At 37.6% G+C, this 9,125-nt stretch overlaps 1 long non-coding RNA gene across 1 annotated transcript; it reads left to right on the top strand.

Moving 5' to 3' along the window:
- The first annotated feature begins 3,423 nt into the window (after positions 1–3,423).
- On the top strand, positions 3,424–7,272 carry LOC138010627 (uncharacterized). Its single transcript, XR_011124513.1, has 2 exons — positions 3,424–3,562; positions 6,824–7,272. It is a non-coding gene; the product is annotated as an uncharacterized lncRNA (long non-coding RNA).
- Positions 7,273–9,125: the final 1,853 nt, after the last annotated feature.

Raw genomic sequence — 9,125 nt, 5'->3', positions numbered from 1 at the left:
ATGGAACTTTTTGAATCACGATTGAGCGTGTCACGCCTTCTGCGATTCATACACCTTATTCCAAAATGGCCGCTGATTTATGCGGATACACACTTGCCCTTGTTGCCTCGTTCAAGATAAAAGATTCTTTTGAATTTTAAGCTTAAGAACGAGGCATCAAGGGCTAATTTGAATAAAAACAAAAGAATATTTAAATGGTGGCCATTTTGGAATAAGGTGTATGGAGTTCATGCTCTTTTGCGCAATCTCAAAAATTTGTCGTTGTCAGCACCTTGAAATGGATTTCTGAGACTGCCTCTGTTTTTTAAGTGACCCAAGGTAGTTCTTTTCCCGCAAACAAAAGCCTAGGCTTGCAGAAACCTCGTTCCCAGACTTTCTCTTTTGGAACTCCACAGAGGCAGCAAAAGGAACCTCTTAGCTATCTGCCCTGGGGACCGTTTCTCAAAAGTCCCAAAACTTGACGGGCCATTTTCGGGTGTCGCAATTCCCCTTGTATGTCAAGAACGAAGACGATGTAAGTTATCAAACTTCACAGTCAGTTTGCTTTTTGTTACCTTGAAAACATGTTAAAAGATCGGCTTTCCTGAAAAGGCGGTTGGCAGGTTCACAAATGCTTTTCGGGCCCGATACGTTTTCAGGACTTTCGAAAAACGGGCCCCTGATCAGAAAGTGACTGTTTCGAGCATGCGCCGCGGTTACTTTGCGACCGAGCATTTCGCTTTCACTATAAGACAGCGGTATCATTGTAAAGAAATGCGCAGGGAGCGGCTTGAAGACACGATTACAAATGAAAACAGGCCTCCAAGATCGTGGACGGCGGTTGAATTAAAGCGATTCGACCCAGTACAGAGCATCAGAGATCGATTTGCATCCAATTAATTAGCACAGAAAATAAGGGAGAAAAGTGCCCTCCCCTGGCAAGGGAAAAAGTCAGGGGACAATATCTGAGTTGGTACTTTTTTTGTTAACACAAAGATACTTAAATATTTTTGTTCACTTGATGGATAAAACAAGCAAAAAAAATTACGTGTGAAATGAATGTATATTTGAAGTGCAGGTTATAGACGAAAGAGAGAATTGCTCGATCCTTGTCCTTAGAACGAGTTTCAATTGAGTATCGTAAAACCAAAAACCAAAGTAATTACTTTGGCCAATCAAAAGGACAGAGACAATCCATTAAGCCAATCAAATTGAAGTAATCGCACGTAGCCGACACAAAGCGCGGGAAAATGTGCACACGCGAGCCACGATTGGTTTTAGTTTCACTTCTGATTGGTAAAAAAAAATGGCGCGAGAACTTTGAGCCAATCACTGAGTGTAGTAATGCAAAACCAAAGCAATTTACTAATTACTTTCGACACTCAATTGAAAACCGCTCTATCTGGGCAATTTAAGCAATTGTCTCTTATAGAGACACCTGAACAATTGAGATGGCTTCAACGAACCTCGGCGATACCCTTGCAGTGTTCAACCAACTGAGCTGCAAACTCGTTCCCAGATTCATCGTCCCATTGACCATCGGTCGGGAAAGAGACATCGAAGCCGATATTTGATTGGCTGTTGCAAAACGGTTTCATTTCCTGCCATTTTCAAGTTCTAAACTCAAAAATTGTGATTTCTTCTGCATTTTTATCTATACGAGGTTGAAGATGATGTAGATGATCTATCTTTTTAGAACTTAGCAGTTCCGTATGGTTTTTGTTTTTGAAAATAAAGCAATTGTCACTTGCGTGACACCGGATACTCGTTACTTTTGATTCTGCGCAGTTTAAACGTTTCGAGCGTATTAGGAGATGTGTTTATATTCATATGCGCTGTCTTGCGAGTGAAAAGTAAGCGCTTTCGTGGCAAGGTGAACTCCAGTGTTTTTGTTGATTTCCTAAGTTGATTTCTATCGTCTCCCCTCAGGCACACATAGTTACTCATCCGGAACTAGAGTTGTCTGGTTGCGGTTTTGGATTATTCCAGAGCCTCCCGCGAACCTCCCGCGTCCGTAAAGTTCTAAACTCAAAAATTGTGATTTTCTTCTGCATTCTTATCTATACGTGGTTGAAGATGATTTAGATGATCTATCTTTTTACAACTTAGCAGTTCCGTAACGTTTTTGTTTTTGAAAATAAAGCAGTTGTCACTTTCGTGACACCAGATTCACGTTACTTTTGATTCAGAGTTGCGGTTTTGGATTATTCCAGAGCCTCCCGCGAGCCTCCCGCGTCCGTTTCGCTGGACAAGGGTAACTAAGGCTCTGGAAAAGAGATTGACTCTTCCATCTCATAATCGTAAACTGTTAGTTCAGGCCCTAGTACTTTCCAAGTAGTATTATAATTGTGTTGTTTATCATAATTTACCACATTACTTTGTTAAACGCCTACAAAGAATTCAAACAGCATGTGCGAGCTTTGTTGTTGGTAAATTTGTTTAAGCGAGGATATTATAAAGCTAAATTGGTTACCCGTTGAAGAACATGTCGAATGAGAGCTGTTAAAGTTAGTCCACAAGGCGATTTTTTCTCATGAATGGCCACGTTACTTGCGACTGAAGCAATTTAAGCACAATCGAACTCTGAGGTGCAGTGCAGCTATGCAGCTTGAAATCCTACTAGTACCACACATTTATCAAGACCAAACTGCTACGAGAGATAATATTTTACCTGGATGTGTAAGGAACTGTATTGATTTTAATCAGTTTTCTAAGATGACTTTTAACCATTTAATGAAAAAGGTCAAAGATAACCTCTCACCTTAACATTTTTATTAAACATTGTTAAATAGGTATACTTATTTTACTTCTTTTTACAATTTTAACTTTATTTGTATTTTAGAAGATCTCTGTGGAAATGCTGAATAAAGCCATAATTATTATTATTATTATTATTATTATTATTATTATTATTATTATTATTATTATTATTATTATTATTATTATTATTATTATTATTATTATTATTATTATTAAGCAATCTGCATCCTGCAGGAACTAATGAACAGAACAGCACACTAATTGGCCATCAGCGCAATACACAATAACACTTTTTTTTTTTTTATCAAGACCTCAAAGGCTCTCTTAGTCAGATTTTTCTCCTGTGAGTATAGAGTCAGACGATGAAATTTGCCTACCAGGGCCCGGTTGTTCGAAAGCCGATTAACTTAATCCAGGATTAGCGCAAACGTTTGTTTTATGTTTTCAACTTTTTGATGAAAGTTTCTTTTGCTTATTTTTGTTTTTCAAGATTGACTTCTTCTAATGTAAGGTTTTGCCGAATGTCAGCGGTGAAAAGCATTTGGGAGTGGAGAAATAAACTCCTTGGTTACTTTTTAATCTGGGATTAGCGTTAATCGGCTTTTGAACAACCGGGCCCAGGGAGATAACAGCATTTTGGTCTCGGTAGGAAATTCCGCCATCATGCAAATGGCTCATTTATTTATCAATATTCATGAAGCCATTTGTTTTGAAAATTTCAATAACTATTCAAATATGACAGCATAACACTAATCCAACCGAAGCTTTCATTACAGAAATCACGTCTATTGTCTTTTACTACGGGAAACAAGTTGCTGGGAAGGTAAGTTTTAAAAAAAACTAAATATATTCCTTGCAATTTCATTTTGAAAGAAGCCAGTCCTACTCCCTGTAATGGACAGCAAATATATCGCCTTTCTGATTCTTCTGAACACAAAGAAGGGCTTGATGTGAATCCCGTGTGTACATTGGTCACTCTTTTGTGAAAGCCGGTACAATATCAAACATTTGTGATCCACAGCTCGCAATGGACAACATTTTGATTCCAATACTCTGTTCTTTGTGAATTAACTTGCCCTCAAGTTGACGTTTGCAAAAAAAACTTCGCTTTACATTTATAAAGGCAATACTGCAAGTTCACTTCCAATTTTTTTTCTGCTTTTGTCCAGAGACGTTTACAAGCTGAATACATATTCTCAAACGTCTTCTTCATTTCTGGAGCAAGGAATCGAACGTCAATGGGCTTTAATTGTTAGCTGCATGTTTATTTAATAGTGATTGTCCAATTCGTACACGAAGAAAAGTTATGCTACATCTGGTTTACACTCCTTCAAAAATACAAAAGATTTTGATTCAAATCAAGCGTAAAATCTTTACTATGATGTTTTGACTGCTGAGCATTCAGCTGTTGGCTATTGAAAGCAACATCTGTCGCTTTGTTACCTTACTAATATAGCCCTCAACGGAAAAAGAAAGAACCTTCAAATGAAGAAGATAACAGATTTGTTTCGTTCACCCGGCTTTCAAACAAACGTGCCCTTAATTATAAATTGTCAACGAAAGTATTGAAGCATAACTGATGCTCATGCCTTGAGCATATGACATGAACAGATGTTAACTTCGTACATAATGAGCACTTGATTTTAGACGTAATTTAATCACTTTGTCGATAAGGCGGTTTTCAAATTATATGTACTAAAGAACCGGGAAAAACCCGAGACTTTCTCGACCATTACTAGCACTTCTTTTTGAATGATAGTGTCTCCAATTTCATACCACCCAAATTATTCAGCGCGACATCTCCATTGTCATTAAACGTGCCAACCAGATCCGTTTATGATCAATAGACCATTTCCGCGTTCTTGCCTGCCTCATCTTCAAAGCGAATCTAAGTGCGAAGTTTTTGTTATGAAAAATAGTTTTCATTCATATGTAAAGGAGAACTAATTAGGAAGCTTAAGCAACGACAACGGCGACGGCAACGAGAACGTCACAAATTTGCATATTTAGTGGGAAAAAACAATAGCTTTGCACGCCCTGCACGTGCGTTTTTCACCTTTGTCCATTTCTTTGTCGTCGTCAGCAAAACTACAACGTGAAATAGCCAAATTTTAGGTTCTATGGAAAACGTCATTAATTGAGGATAAATTTTCATTTTCTGCCCTAAATTGAGCGCCGTTCCTACCAGTGTCATTTTTGGAGGAACTACCACACCCCCGTCATATTAAAAAAGTTGAAATAGTAACGAAGTGATTACAATAACGCGAATTTATATTTTGAGATGACGTTCTCGTTCGGCAGGTTAGTTTTGCAGGTTGCAGGTTGCAGGTTGCAGGTTGCAGGTTGAAATTTACTGTGACTGTTACATGAATAGCTAACCTTAGGCCTAATTAGGCCTAAAAACGTTTCTTTAGGCCTCCTTAGGCCTAAAAACGTTTCTTTAGGCCTAATTAGGCCTAAGGTTAGCTATTCATGTAACAGTCACAGTAAATTTCAACCTGCAACCTGCAACCTGCAACCTGCAAAACTAACCTGCCGTTCTCGTTGCCGTCGCCGTTGTCGTTGCTTAAGCTCCCTATTAGGGAGCTTTAGCAACGACAACGGCGACGGCACACCTGCCACACCTTTGTCATATTAAAAGGCTTGGAATAGTCGCAAAGTGATCGCAATAACGTGAATTTATGTTTTACATGACGTTCTCGTAGCCGTTCCCGTCGTCGTTGCTAAAGCTCCCTATTACCATCACAACGACTTTGCACTTAGACTCGCTTTGAAGAGGAAGCAGACTTGAACTCGGAAATGGCCTATTCACTACTTGCACAAATCCCATAATACACCTCTTTTACCTCCCAAAAATCTGCATAGGCATTGTTTTCGACTTCTCCTCTTGGGACATTTTCATGTCCCAGGAGAAATTCCAAACAATGGTTATGCAAAAGCTTTGGGGGGTGGGGGGGTAATAGAGGTGTATTATGGGATTGTGCAAGTAGTGAATGCATTCTGCGCGAAAGTGCGATGGATTATGGTAAAAAGCCAGCAAGGCCCAAAAATATAAATCTGATTATGCTGCTGCTCGCTCCTTTTCCTTGTTGTGTGGCAACTACATCCAACGTCTGACTCGATTGAGTGAAGTTCGTTTTATAGTACTAGTCGTGCCACTGTCTGGTCAAATTCTAACTTTCGAGTTTGGTACGGCAGTAACACGAAGTATATATAATGAAACAGGCCAAAGAGGACATGGGAAATTATCATCATATGAAAACCATGATCGGCTGCTGGTCATTTTGTCTCTTTGAGAGTTGCTGAAACTCTGTTTCTCCCGGTAAAAAAGAAAAAGATGCTGTATTTATATATATATACATCTCAGTCCATAAAGAGTTGTAATTAATTACGTACAGAAAGCTAAGATGTCCAAATATGTTAAAATGGGTCGTGTTATAATGTGATGGTTTGAAAAAAATTTAAAGTGGTTTGAAACAAAATACTGGTTTAAAAAAACAAACAAACAAACAAACAAATCAAAAACAAAATTAAACCACAACATATACACCTTATTCCAAAATAGCTGCCATTTTAGCATTCTGTTTGCTTGCAAATTAGCCATTGTTTTTTCGTTCTTAAACTGGAAATTCAAAAGAACATTGAACGAGGCAATAATTGGAATATGAAAGGTGTATTCGTAGACTTAATAATTAAAAAAGGTTACAAATATGTTCTCCCAGTCATAGGAACTCAGTTATGGCATAGTTAATGACTGGAGATGGTTATGAAACTCGACAAGTCTTTTGTTTCATGTTTTTGTCTGTATTTTTGGCCTTGACAGTGCACAAAACACACCTATTTTTGAGAAATTAACCAAACAAATCTTTCGATTAAATTATGCGCACCAAATTTGCGAACCCGTGAGAATCAAAAACAAAAGCAGATTGTGCACTGTTACGGTCAATTCAGCATCGATTGCGGCAACATCGTTCTCGCTTTTGGAGGTTTTAAGGTTTCATAACCAGTCCCTCGATTAACTATGGTTAATTTGAACTATTTATTTCCTGGCCTCTCTTATTTTATTGTTGTTTCTTTTTATTAGTTGTTTATTTCAAAGTTCGAGGAGTTACTAAACATGATTTTTGGAGAAGCATTAATAATTGGGCTGCTGGCCACCACGTTGACTTTGCTTGGCGTTTCAGTGCACGGAATGTTATCATCAAAACAGAGTTGTTCCTTTGACAAGAGAAGAAAACAGGAGGACAAGATGATGGAAAAATATGGATGGAATCCATCTGTTCCATATCATCCTTACCTATAAAACGACTTTCCGAACTGACGAAAAGGGAAAAGTTTGAAAACCACTGAAAAAATAATTTGATCGTAATATTAACTGAATCGGAAATAACAGAATCTCCCATAGACCTCAGACATAGTGTTGGGTTCGCTTTGGTGGGTCAAAAATAGGAAACAATTTAGTTATGTAGAAATATTTCCTGTTTAAAAGTTGGCATTTACCAGGTTGAAAATACAAACAGCTGGCTTAAAAAGGACTGGTATCTAGAGCATTGACCGGAACCCAGAGGTCACGGATAGCCAACTAAATGGGCCATTTCCGAGTTCCTGTTTGTCTCGGTTTCGAAGTGAGTCTTGAAGCTCAACTATTGTAAGCGAAATGAGTTTGATTTCACTAAGAAAACCCAACTCATTTCCATTTGAATGGTTGTGCACCAGGACTAATCAGGCTATTGTACGACTTGTATTTCCTATTTATTTAGCCTTTCGAAGTTGGACCAAAAAATCGGCCATTTTTGAAAAATTTCCCTTGGTCCCCCCTTTGCTATTTGGCCAAAAATGGCCATTTTCGATACTTTTAGAAAAAGTGTTATTTCTCGCCTATAGGTCTTTTTACATGCGGTTTCTTACATAGTACAAATCTACAATAGTTTAGCTTTTGATCCATACTAATTGGGCTATTGTACCACTTGTATTTCCAATTATTTTAGCCTTCCGAACTTGGACCAAAAAATCGGCCATTTTTGACAATTTTCCCTTGGTGCCCCCTTTGCTATTTGGCCATAAATGGCCATTTTCCATACTTTTACAAAAAGTATTATTTCTCGTCTAATAGGTCATTTTTCATGCGGTGTTTTGCATAGTACAAATCTACAATAGTTTAGCTTTCGATCCATACTAATTAGGCTATTGTACCACTTGTATTTCCAATTATTTTACCCTTCCGAAATTGAACCAAAAAATCGGCCATTTTTGACAATTTTCCCTTGGTCCCCCCTTTGCTATTTGGCCATAAATGGCCATTTTGGATACTTTTACAAAAAGTATTATTTCTCGTCTAATAGGTCATTTTTCATGCGGTGTTTTGCATAGTACAAATCTACAATAGTTTAGCTTTCGATCCATACTAATTAGGCTATTGTACGACTTGTATTTCCAATTATTTTACCCTTCCGAAATTGGACCAAAAAATCGGCCATTTTTGACAAATTTCCCTTGGTCCCCCCTTTGCGATCTCGCCAAAAATGGCCATTTTCGATACTTTTAGAAAGAGTGTTATTTCTCGTCTAATAGGTCTTTTTTCACGGGGTGTTTTGCATAGTACAAATCTACAATAGGTTAGCTTTCGATCCATATTAATTAGGCTATTGTACGACTTGTATTTCCCATTTTTTTAGCCTTCCAAAGTTGGACCAAAAAATCGGCCATTTTTGACAGTTTTCCCTTGGTCCCCCCTTTGCTATTTGGCCATAAATGGCCATTTTCCATACTTTTAGAAAAAGTGTTATTTCTCGTCTAATAGGTCTTTTTTCATGCGATTTTTTGCATAGTACAAATCTACAATAGTTTAGCTTTCGATCCATACTGATTACGCTATTTTACAACTTGTATTTCCAATTATTTTAGCCTTTCCAAGTTGGACCAAAAAATCGGCCATTTTTGACAATTTTCCCTTGGTCCCCCCTTTGCTATTTGGCCATAAATGGCCATTTTCGATACTTTTACAAAAAGTATTATTTCTCGTCTAATAGGTCATTTTTCATGCGGTTTATTGTATAGTACAAACCTACAATAGTTTAGCTTAAGATCCGTACTAATTAGGCTATTGTACAACTTGTGTTTCGAATTATTTTAGCCTTCCGAAGTTGGACCAAAAAATCGTCCATTTTTGATAATTTTCCTTTGGTCCCCCCTTTGCTATTTGGCCATAAATGGCCATTTTCGATACTTTTACAAAAAGTGTTATTTCTCGTCTAATAGGTCTTTTTTCATGCGAGTTTTTGCATAGTACAAATCTACAATAGTTTAGCTTTCGATCCATACTAATTGGGCTATTGTACCACTTGTATTTCCAATTATTTTAGCCTTCCAAAGTTGGACCAAAAAAT

The sequence above is a fragment of the Montipora foliosa genome, chromosome 7, assembly GCF_036669935.1.
Source record: "Montipora foliosa isolate CH-2021 chromosome 7, ASM3666993v2, whole genome shotgun sequence".
NCBI classification, from domain to species: Eukaryota; Metazoa; Cnidaria; class Anthozoa; order Scleractinia; family Acroporidae; genus Montipora; species Montipora foliosa.
This window is presented reverse-complemented; position numbering and strand designations above follow the sequence as displayed.